This window comes from Pongo pygmaeus, chromosome 12, assembly GCF_028885625.2.
Source record: "Pongo pygmaeus isolate AG05252 chromosome 12, NHGRI_mPonPyg2-v2.0_pri, whole genome shotgun sequence".
NCBI lineage: Eukaryota > Metazoa > Chordata > Mammalia > Primates > Hominidae > Pongo > Pongo pygmaeus.
Genome location: NC_072385.2, coordinates 75109974 through 75122228, shown reverse-complemented (window position 1 = coordinate 75122228; position 12255 = coordinate 75109974). Strand labels below are relative to the sequence as shown.

At 38.0% G+C, this 12255-nt stretch overlaps 1 pseudogene; it reads right to left on the bottom strand.

Annotated features, from left to right (window-relative positions):
• Positions 1–7995: 7995 nt before the first annotated feature.
• On the bottom strand, positions 7996–9822 carry LOC129030632 (protein Red-like; annotated as a pseudogene).
• Between the last annotated feature and the right edge of the window lie 2433 nt (positions 9823–12255).

Here is a 12255-nt window from a genome sequence, read left to right as displayed (position 1 = left end):
CAAGTGAATAGATGCTGAATAAATATACATTATTTAAGTCTGATTTTATTTATTTTTGCCTCTGTTGTTTTCCCTAATTCTGCTTTCCTCAACAAAAACATGTCATGTTTTAACCACTCTACATGTCCTATTAAGGGTGACTTTAAAAAAAAAATTATATTAACCAAAAAATAGTATAGATGATCCTGGAAAACTTGGAAAATATTCACTGGAAATTATAAATTTTCAACCATTTATACTCTGTCTGGCATATTATATTAGCTTAAGATAATTCAGATACTGGCTGCAGTTTTTTAAAAAAGGTTTCCTTAGAGATATAGATTCCCATCAAAACCAAATACAAAAAGAACATGAAGCAGAGAGAGATACAGAAAGAAAGACAGACTATGAATATTTAGTGCTTTCTGCATAATTTTCATTCAGTCCATGAAGACCTTGTAGAAACTAGATCAGTTATTTCCTATTTGCCTTGACCCAATTCAACCTATAGCCCTTAGGCTGGTCAGAACTGGAACTAGGTTTTCTGACAGATGTTAATAGAAGGTTAACAGAAAATCATGGAGATAAAAAAGTGAGAAATGAAAGCAAAGTGTCAGCACAGGGGTGAGTTGCCCAAGTATCTATGCACCAATAACCATAAGAAGACAGATTTATGGGCTCCCACTTGGTCTTCTTCATCATCCCACTCACCTCAGGGTCTTCTCACCTTCTTCCTGTGCTGGGTTCTGCATTGATGAACAAGAAATTATAGCACACTTTTTAGTTCTTCCCCTCCCACCGGGGTACAAGTCAAGCTGAACAACTAGGACAGTCGTACATTTAGGATCAATTTTCCCCTGATGTTTTGGTTGTTCTGTGTGTGTATTTGCTATTAGAAAATTCTCAAAGGAGAATCCTAAGTAATGTCAAAGTGGACCTATGTGGAAATTTCTGTTAGAAAAACTGCTCCTCCCTGGAGGAATCATTTACCTATAGCAAAGGCAGATGATTCTATGGTCATTGGGCCTAAGAATGTATCAGTGCACGTGATTTCGAGCAGCCTGCTTGGGTATTTGTTATTTGATTAAGTAACAGTCCAGATTTTTTGAACCAATAATTTATTTAATTTAAACTAATCTGAGGGGTTGGTGGAGAAGCCAGTCTGAGTCAGTGAAAATAATGAATTGTGATTTTTTTTTAAATGCAATTTATTTTCACTCAAAAAACCTAGCAGCTAATACTTTTGTCAAGTGGAGATCCTGCCAGATCCAAAAGATAAGAATTGCTTTATATACAAATGGTCATGCCAAAGGACTAAAGAAACAGTTGTGTTGCATTAAAGAGGTTAGTACATGTGCCCCTAAAATCTTGTTTTTTGGATTGATATAAACCAATCCCAACTATTTCTTAATTTTTACAAATTTAAAATTATAATAGACAAAGAATTTGTAAACCACATGTTTGAACAAAACTCTGGGACACACAAACTGAAAGATAAGGACAGAATATTTTAAATTAAAGGTATTTTAGAAAATCTGGACCAGGCTACTACCCCAAATATAAGACACATAGTTAGTTATAGCCTGGGCCCAACTCTTTCATGTCTTCAAGATTAGAAACTGAGGCCAAGGATGTAATGTGTTTCAATTATGATAATTATAAAATTTCTTTTCTTTTCTTTTTTTTTTTTGAGACAGAGTCTTGCTCTGTTGCCCAGGCTGGAGTGCAGTGGCGCGATCTCGGCTCACTGCAACCTCCACCTCCCAGGTTCACGCCATTCTCCTGCCTCAGCCTCCCAAGTAGCTGGGACTACGGGCGCCTGCCACCATGGCCGGCTAACTTTTTGTATTTTTAGTAGAGACGGGGTTTCACCGTGTTAGCTAAGATTGTCTCGATTTCCTTACCTCGTGATCCGCCCGCCTCGGCCTCCCAAAGTGCTGGGATTACAGACGTGAGCCACCGCGCCCGGCCGATAATTATAACATTTCTGATGGATATAGGTGAAAGTAAGTTTGAATACAACCCACCCAAAACAGTGTTTGAAGATGTTTTCCTCAACTGTTCTTCCTATTTTATACTTTGTTGTATTTACAAACTGCTTCAAAGTTTTGCTTAAGTATATCTATTGGCTTATGTGACATTTACATGATAGGTTTCATAGGTTTTTTAAAAGTCATTCCTTCTATTTATTAATTCAGTGAATACAAATCTGTCATGATGCATTGATAATCCCCTTAGTTTTTATTATTTTGTGTTGAATGTATTAATGTTTCCCTTCAAACTCACTTTTTTAGCTTCATTATAGGTGTGCTCATTCTTTTTTGTTGTTCTGGTTTAAATGGGCACTTAAAATTAATTAAGTGCTTTTGTCCAGAAGTTTTCTTGTGTTGTAATAGCTGTAAGGTTAAATTGGGTTGGAAGTGGTGGTTCATGCCTGTAATCCCAGCACTTTGGGAGGCTGAGGTGGGCAGATCACTGAAGGTCAGGAGTTTGAGACTAGCCTGGCTAACGTGGTGAAACCCTGTCTCTACCAAAAATACAAAAATTAGCCGGTTTTGGTGGCGGGCACCTGTAATCCCAGCTACTCAGGAGGCTGAGGCAGAAGAATTGCTTGAACCCGGAAGGTGGAGGTTGCAGTGAGCCCAGATCGCGCCACTGCACTCCAGCCTGGGCAACAGAATGGACTCCGTCTCAAAAAAAAAAAAAAAAAAAAAAAAAAAAAAGATTAAATTGTAGAGCAAAAGAAAGATTCAGTTTGAAATCACTACAGTCTATGGCTACTAGTTTTCAATTCATATGTGAGTAAGTATATTTCATAGTTTTAAAACTCCACACATGATTCTTTTATGTCACCTGTTTTAAATTAGGCACAATAATGTGTGTGTTAGAAACCTACTTGGAGTTGATGCAGAGATGTTTGGGGACTTCACATCCATTTTCTAATCTCTAGTTCTCATATACTTCCTAAACTTGGGAAAATTTTGCATTGTACAAGCCATGAAGAAATTTGAATGTTAAAACAATTATTCTTTTCTTGTTCTTACTTCTGTGGAAATTAAACAACAAAAAAACTTTGTTAATTCAAGACTGTATTATGCCTGAGGTTTTAAATACACAAAAGTCAGTAAAATAAAAGTGATGGTTCCTAGAGCAAGTATAATTCAGCTATATTGCACATATATATTAAAGCATAAAAGTTAACACCATATGTACAAAATACTACACGGGCCCATTTGTGTCACCACTGATAAATGCACAACTCCTATAGGAGCTGTGAGCTCTTATAAGAGCCCAAGATTTGAGTCCCAGATATGAGAGAGGTTTAGGTACGGTTGTGAGAATACTGCTGCATTTCTTCTGTAAATTTTAAATTTCAACCAGAAAGCTGTTGAAGCTAAAATTTCATTAGGGAAACAATGTTAGCACTTCTGATTTTTACAGTCACAGATTTGTTTGCATATTATAAATTCAGAATGGTCTTTGAAATTTATTGGTTGTTGCTGGTCATTTATTAAATTGTTTTCAACAAATATTTATTGAGAATTTACTACGTACCAGATTACCCTAGACACTTGGGTCATCAGCAAACCAGACAATAATAATTCTTGCCCTTGGGAAGCTTACATTCTAGTGAGGACAGACAGATGGTAAACATAACGAATAAGTATATTGTAAAGTAGGGTAGTAGTTGTTAAGTGCAATGAAAAAAAAAAGAATAGAGAAGAGGTATACAGAGGACAGGAAGTTGGTGGATACGTTGCAATATATTAAAATAGGGGGAGAGATGAGAAAAGGCTGGAAGGCCATAGGGAGTCAGCCAAGTTCATAGTCAGAAGGTGGTTTCAGGCAAAGTGAACAGCTGGAGCAAAGGCCCAAAGGCAGGAACATATCTAGCATATTTGAGATGCCGCCTCAGTGTGGCTAGAACGGCCTGAATGAAAGGGAGAGTAGTGGGGGACAGTATCAGAGAGTTAACAGAACACTGGCTCATGAAGGGCCTGTGGGTCATTGTCTGGATTTTGACATTTTAATTTGAGCAAAAGGGTGTAATCCCACAGCTTTAAGCAGAGAAGTGACACGATATGATGTTACTTCTAAAAGGGTCACTCTGGCTGTTTTTGTTGAGAGTAAACCATGCAGGGACTACAATGATAGTATAGAGCCTCACTGGAGAATCAGAATAACCCAGGCTATAGGCTTGAACCAGGCTAGCAGCAGTGGAATGGGGAGAGAAATGCTATGTTTTGGAGCTAGTCTGAAGGTAAAACCAACAGGATTTCCTAATGAGTTGAGTGTGGAATATGGCAATTAGAAAGAAATAAAAGGTGACTACATACAAAGTTTTTGGCTCAAGCAACTGGAAAGATGATGTTGCCATTATCGTAGATGTATAATTGTTGGTGAAATATGTTTGGGAAGGAAGATTATTTCAGTTTTGGACTTGTTAAATTTGAGATATCTTTTAAATATCCAAGTGGTGATGGAATCATTGCATCTAAGAGTGTGAAATTCAAGAGAAAAGTCTGTGCTGGACCTGTAGATTGGGGAGCCATGAGCCTCTAGATAGTATTTGAAGCCATAGGTCTTATTGAGGTCATCAAGAGAGTATAGATGGAGAAGAGAGTAAGGCCCTGGAGCCCTCCAACATTAAGAGGTCAGAGGAAAGAGGAGGAACCAACAAACGAGACTGAGAAGAAATGACCAGTGAAGGGAGAGAAAAATGATCAACTGGGTCAAATGCTGCAGATAGATTGAATTTAGCAACGTAGAAGTCATTGGAGACCTTGATAAGAGCAGTTTCAGTAAAATGGTGGGGACAAAGCTTGATTGTAATGGTTTAAGTGAAAAAAATAGAGAACATGTTTATGCCCAATACTTTTGATATATTTTGCTGAAAAGAGGAACAAAGAAATGGGATACTTGGTGAAGGCAGTGAGATGAAGAAAGTGATGTGCTGGTAAGTATTTAACAACCAGCTCTCTGGCAAAAATAAAAATTAAAAAAAAAATTCTGAGTTGTAGCTTTTGCCAATTTCAGTAGTGCAAATTCTCCTATTATGGCTGATTTTACTGAACACAGAGTTGAGAAGAGTTGGGCACAACTGGCTTTCAAGGGCTGGAGTGAGCCAGCTCCAGCACACTACTGGGTAATAGAAATTTTGTTTTGTTTTAAAATGAAAGAAAAAGTAATTTGTATATCTTAAAGGGACTAATTCAATAGAGATTTAAAACTTGATGATCTAAATAAAAAAGGGGGTGAATTTCTGGTTGAAATTTTCCATAGTAGGTGAGACGGGATGTGATGCGGTGCACACATAGAGGGATCAGCTTTAAATAGAAACCTGTATAGTTCATCTATGTTGATAGTGGGAAAGCCAAAGAATATAGTGAGTATTCTGTAGGTTTTTTGGTGACAGGAGCCTCACTGTTTATTTGTATGGAAGAGAAACCCACCTAAAATAAATTAAGCCTTTAAAAATAATGAGTATTTGGAAAGATATAGTGATAGCTCAGAAAACCTAATGGGACTAACTGTAGTTGAACCTCATGAGGAAACTTATGTCTTTGTTCTTAAGTTTTAGACATATCCTTCTCTATCTCTAGAGACTGAATTTCTTTCCTTCATTTTTGCATGTTCCAAATTCGGCTTCCCTGTTCAAGTGTCCGGTAGAGAGAAGCAAAGTGCAAATAAGAGAACCTGTTACCTAACTTGTGTCAGTCTCCACCTCTCGTCCAATCAGCTTATATCAGAGGGCAGGAGCTACTGACCAGTTAGCAAAGAAGATTCATTTTAAGGGAATGGGGTGGGTTCTCTGGGCAGGATAGGGCTAAGGATGAAAACATAGACATCTTCAATATGGTCATTAACAGTTTGGGGAAAGTATTGAATGAATGAATAACTTCTGTGTCATTCATTCATTTATTTATTCATTTATGTATTCATCAATTAATTATTTATGAGCTACTATGTGCCAATCATTGTGGTATACAGTGGAGCTATGAAGATGAATAATTCTTCTCCCTATCCTAAGAGCATTTCCATTTTTCTAAGGTGTTTACAGTCTTCATCAGTATGAAAATGATAGTGGTGATAGCACTGGTTGATTATGTCTTAAAGATCAAATATTGAAAACATTTTATACTATTTTTGATACAAACATTAGTCATTAGCCCAAAGACATCATGTACCTACAAGGCATTTGTTAAAAATCATTTGTTGCCATTTTTTCTTTTTTTTTTTTGAGACGGAGTCTCGCTCTGTAGCCCAGGCTGGAGTGCAGTGAGTGCAGTGGTGCCATCTTGGCTCACTGCAAGCTCCACCTCCTGGTTCACGCCATTCTCCTGCCTTAGCCTCCCGAGTAGTTGGGAGGGACTACAGGTAGCCGCCACCACGCCCAGCTAATTTTTTGTATTTTTAGTAGAGATGGGGTTTCACTATGTTAGCCAGGATGGTCTCCATCTCCTGACCTTGTGATCCGCCCGCCTTGGCCTCCCAAAGTGCTGGGATTACAGGCGTGAGCCACTGCGCCCGGCCTTATTGCCATCTTAATCTCTTATTAAAAAATGAATTATTTTTGGTAATTTTTAATAGTTGGTTTCATATTGTTTTTTGTGAGAAAAGGAGCATGAATTCCTTGCTTTCATATGCTAAAAAAGTTATATTACCTCATGCTGATATTTAAAATAATTCATTTTGTGTTTCATATTAGTTTTTGAATCATCTAACATATGTACATTGTTAAAGGCTTAAATATTATAGGAGAGAATGAAATTAAAAGTTAACATAACATCTAGCTCCCTGAGCTCTTCTTCCTTAAACCTTCTAGTCTCACTTCATCGAAAGAAATACTGCCAACATTTCTTATGTAGACTTTGGGAAATGTTTAATATATATTTAAGATATTTATACACATATAGACATGGTCCTAACTTAGGATTGAAAAGCACTTGGCATTTGTTCTTTGAAATTCCCTGCATATATTTCTTCTTTAAAAATACTTATGTTATTGGATAAGAAATAACGAATCCCAACTTTTCCTCCTGAACAGACCTGAGACAGAGATCCTAAGTAGCTGAATTTCGTCTTGTAATACTAATCCCATTTTACTGAATTGTGTTTCAGAGAAGTTTGTCACTTGTCCATGCTCATATAATTAAAAAATGACACAAGTGAGATTCAAAACCATGTTCACATTATACTGGACTCTACTGTCTTCCAAATATTCTTGCCTCTTAATGATAAACAACTATATTATTTCTTCATGAATTTTTTAAAAATGTTATTTTTCCAAGCTTTTGCAAATGGCTGTTAATAACAGAGGTGTCACCTTTGAAATATTATGCTCTTTATGGCAATGAAAATAACTGCAAGCTTACTTTTTTAATTTAAAAATTTTTATGTTTCCATAAATGCAGAACATTTTGCAATTCAGAATCCTGGATCTGATTATTTGGAAAAAATTTATTGGGGCTATTTTCCTGAAGGATACTTTACTTTCTCATATGGTCTTTGGTTGCCAAAGTAGGTTGACAGATTCCCTCTCGTACCTTCCTATAAGAACAGCAGCAGGTGGTGGTCTTGGAAAGAGGGGATGCATAATTTTAAGCATTTTTTAAAGCCAAGTATTCTGGCAAATAATTTCTCTCTTGGCTGAATACTTGAGCCCCAGCTTTGATATGTTTGTTCTCTTTAAAAAGAAAACAACAACAACACACACACACACACACACACACACACACACACACACACACATAAACAAACCAGTATCCTCTAATTCCTCTATTTAAGGCTGGAAAATAGAATAGAACCTTAGTATCCTTCAATAAGAATTCTGTAATTTTCATTGAAGGTAGAGAAAAGATGGAAGGGAGTATAGCTCTTCAGAATTTGTCCTTATATGTTCTAACCTGTAGATGACGGGAATCTACAAAGCCCATCATCATTTATTTTTGAATGAGCTGTGTTGCCAGACATAACATTTTTTTTACTATCTGTGTTTCTTTTTTTCATAATAAAATTTTATATTCATCCACAAAAAACCATCTTGCAACCTTTGGAAATTGTAGAAAGAAAACAGTGGGGAGCATATCCTTGTGGAGCGTCTCTGGTTGTAATTGGTGATTAGTATTTTGGTCTTTTGACTTCAACCCCATCAGCTTCCATCTTCTTCCTCTTCTCAATGATTGCACTAATCTTCTTCCACTGGCAATCAAGCTCTGCTTTGTCATTGGTTTCCTTGAAGCGTCTGGTTTTCCGCCCTTCAGACATTTTGATACCATAGTAGAATGCAGCCTTGGGCAAAGCCTCTTTGTTGTTCATATACTCGCTGTATTCTTCCTGGGTATCAAAGTCCCAATGGCCTAAGGGCCCCTTCTTGTTACCCTGGTCCATTTTGATATAATCCACCACCTCATCACTATCCACAACCATGTCATCCATCGTGGTTGGATAGCACTCTGCATAACTGTTGGACATGCCAAAGAAATCTCCCAGCTGCTTTTTGTCTTCTGCCATTTTCAGCGATTCTGTGCCTTCCCAGCCAGCAGACCCAGCAAACTTTTCATTGATGGACTTGATCAACTCCTTGGCCGACCCGGATCCTTTGTCAAGGTCCATGGGCTCATCATGTACTTTTGGCTTCTCAAAGTAGCTGTGTCTCTTCTTTTCCTCTTCTCTCTCTCGGTCCCGGTCTCACTCTCGTTCCCAATCTCGTTCTCTTTCCCGATCTCATTCTCGCTCTTGCTCTCGGTCACGGTCTCTGTCTCCCTATCACGCTCCCGTCCCGATATCTCTCCCGCTCCTTGTCCCAAGGTGTCTTGGTTGTGGAGGGTATGTAATCCCCAATGTCTTCAAAAATACTCCTGTCAGCCTCAGGAGGTTTCTTCTCTTCCAGCTTCCCTTTATCCTTCTTCTTAAGCTTCTTGTTACGGGTTCCCTGCCTCAGGTGTGAAAGGATCTGGGTAAGCTTGCTAATGACAATATCATTTGTGGTCAGTGTGGCCTGGGCCTCCATGGTGGGGCAGTCAGCCTTGCTGCGGATAAGAGTGGTGGGGATATCTGTGTCAGCTTACTCATCATCCAGGTCTACCACATAGGCCATGCGGCCCGGCAGGAACAACTCATTCCGCTCATATGCCTGTTCTTAAAAAGCACTTGGTAAACATTGCGGCCCAGACGTGTTTTAAATTCAATTTTACTTTCAGGATCCTCGTCTTTCTTGGTTTCTTTCCGGGGGTTTCCCATCAGTTCCTCTTCCTCTTTCTCTTTGCTGGCAATCTCAGCTCGTACCTTTTGAAGCGGAGCAAAATCCAAGCCTTTCACCAAATGGATGTGTTCCATGTCACCACCGAAGAATTTGGACTCCTGGATCAACTGTCTTCTCTTCTCTGCAGCTGATTTGTCCGCCTTAGCAGTGGGGCCAACAGCCCTGTAGTTAGCTGTGGTGCTGATAAGCTCGGTTTCTTCATAATCTTTGTTCACTCCATCTCTCCGTTCCTTGGCACGACTCCGGTACTTCTCTGCTAGCTCTCTGTCTCTCTCAATTTCTTGTTGGCGTAGCTTAGCATAATAACTTGTTTTTCCTCCTTCGTGCAGCTGGGTCTTCATCCTCATTGTACTCCCTTGGCATCTCATGGTGACGTGACTTAGAAGGTGGTGCAGAGGTAGGTGCAGCCCTGGGGGTCATGAGAAGTTTCCTGAAGTCTTCATTGGTGAGTTTTGATTGGTGGAAGGAGTGAGGATCATCCACATCGTGACCATCGGGGGCCAAAGGGTTGGAGAACGGCTCACTATCTCGCTCCGGCATTTTGTTATCGTTCTTCTGCTGTCACCAATAATCGAGTCTCAAACCTACTATCTGTGTTTGTTATAGTTTTATTTTTATTTGTTTGTCTTTGGATAAGATGCTGAGATCCAGTTTTCTTTTGGAAACTTAGTTATCTGCATGGTAAGGAAAATTAATAGCTTAATAATGATTAAGCTATTAATCTGGGGATATAAAAAATAAAAACCAATACAATTTCATCAGTGATGTGGGAAGTGAAAATATCTGTTAGGTAATACAGAGATTGAACAATGTTAACTTTGTTTATTGGCCACACATTCCTTTCCTCTCTCTGACTTAGCTGATATGCTCCTTGCTTTATCTTCCCAATGAGTCAGCCACATTTATTAAGAGCCCACCGTATTTTAAACGCAATGTATGTGCTGAGGGTAAATACAAAATAACTAGAAAATAAGGATAATTAGCTGGAGGAATTTATAATCCAGTTTCCTTTTTTTCCCCTTTGCTTTTCCCACTCAACCTCTTTCTTTGTTTTATTCCATTTGATTTTTCATTCCTGGGGTCTGCAAGCATTCTATATGACTGCCACATTCCCCTTTTTCTTTGGTGTGCTCTTTATTTAATTCAGGAATACAGTTCAGGAGTTTTCATTTGTAACTTTTTTTTTTACATATGCCAGTGCTATATGACTGTGCCAAATAAGTAAGATTATAAATATTTTAAGACAATTTTATAGGTGTTCATAACACTATAGGTATATGTAAATATGTGTAAAAATTATATACGTATAAAATCCTGAAGGGCTATGGATAGCTATGTGTTTCAATAATTGAAATAAACATTTATATATACTCTATGTTAAAATGACCAAATTAAGTGGTATTACTGATTAAACATATGTAGTTGTTAATACATATTTATCCTTAGCCATTTTGATTATAGTTAATTTTAGGGACTAATTACAATAACGTTTGACAGCTTTAATTAGACTCCATCCAAAAGTGCTGGGTCAACATGGATAAATAATTCTGAAAATACTCTTGATACACTTACAAACCTATAAGAATTACTGCTAAGACTTTGTCTACACTTAGCATTTCAGTATCCTATTTTCATTTTTACCACTAAAATTCCTTAAATCTGTTTTTGGTGGTTGAGGGAAAAACTAATGTTAAGTAAAATAATATATTATTTGCAAATATTTTGAGCAGCTAATTAACAATGTTCTAGATACACCCAAACCAACGAATAAAAAATTCTCTTTCTCACTTTCTTTCTCTTATCTTTTTTTTAAAATTCATTTTTTTAATTTTATTTTTCCATAAGTTATTGTTATTAGGGTACAGGTTGTATTTGTTTACATGAGTAAGTTCTTTAGTGGTGATTGGTGAGCTCCTGGTGCACCCATCACCCAAGCAGTATACACTGCACCCACTGCACCATATATATTGTCTTTTATCCCTTGCCTCCCTCCCACTCTTCCCCCCAAGTCCCCAAAGTCCATTGTATCATTCCTTTTTTTTTTTTTTTTTTTGAGACGGAGTCTTGCTCTGTCGCCCAGGCTGGAGTGCAGTGGTGCGATCTCAGCTCACTGCAAGCTCCGCCTCCCGGGTTCATACCATTCTCAATGCCTCAGCCTCCCGAATAGCTGGGACTACAGGTGCCTGCCAGCATGCCCGACTAAGTTTTGTATTTTTAATAGAGATGGGGTATCACCGTGTTGGCCAGGCTGGTCTTGAACTCTTGACCTCAAATGATCCACCCACCTCGGGGTCCCAAAATGCTGGGATTACAGGTGTGAGCCACCGTGCCGGCCCATTGTATCATTCGTAGGCCTTTGTGTCCTTGTATCTTAGCTTCCACATATCAGTGAGAACATACCATGTTTGGTTTTCCATTCCTGAGTTACTTCACTTAGAATAATAGTCTCCAATCTCATCCAGGTCATTGCAAATGCTGTTAATTCATTCCTTTTTATGGCTGAGTAGTATTCTATTGTGTATGTGTGTATATATGTGTGTGTGTGGGTGTATGTGTGTGTGTGTGTATATATATATATATATCACACATATATATGTGTGTGTGTGTGTGTGATATATATATATATATATCACAGTTTCTTTATCCACTTGTTGATCGATGGGCATTTGGGTTGGTTCCATGATTTTGCAGTTGTGAATTGTGCTGTTATAAACATGCATATGTAAGTATCTTTTTTGACTAATGACTTCTTTTCCTCTGGGTAGATACCCAATAGTGTGATTGCTGGATCAAATAGTAGTTCTACTTTTAGTCTCTTATATTCTCAGCGGAGAAGCAGCAGAAAGGATTGAAGGGGTGGGATGACGACTTTATAAACCGATAGATTCTCAAAATGCCTCCCCTTATGCCTCTATACTATCTATTCAACTCAACTTAGTTATATGGCATTGTGTTAGGTCATGATGGAAGAGAGGCACTGGTCAAAAAATAAAATTAATTGAAATGTAATC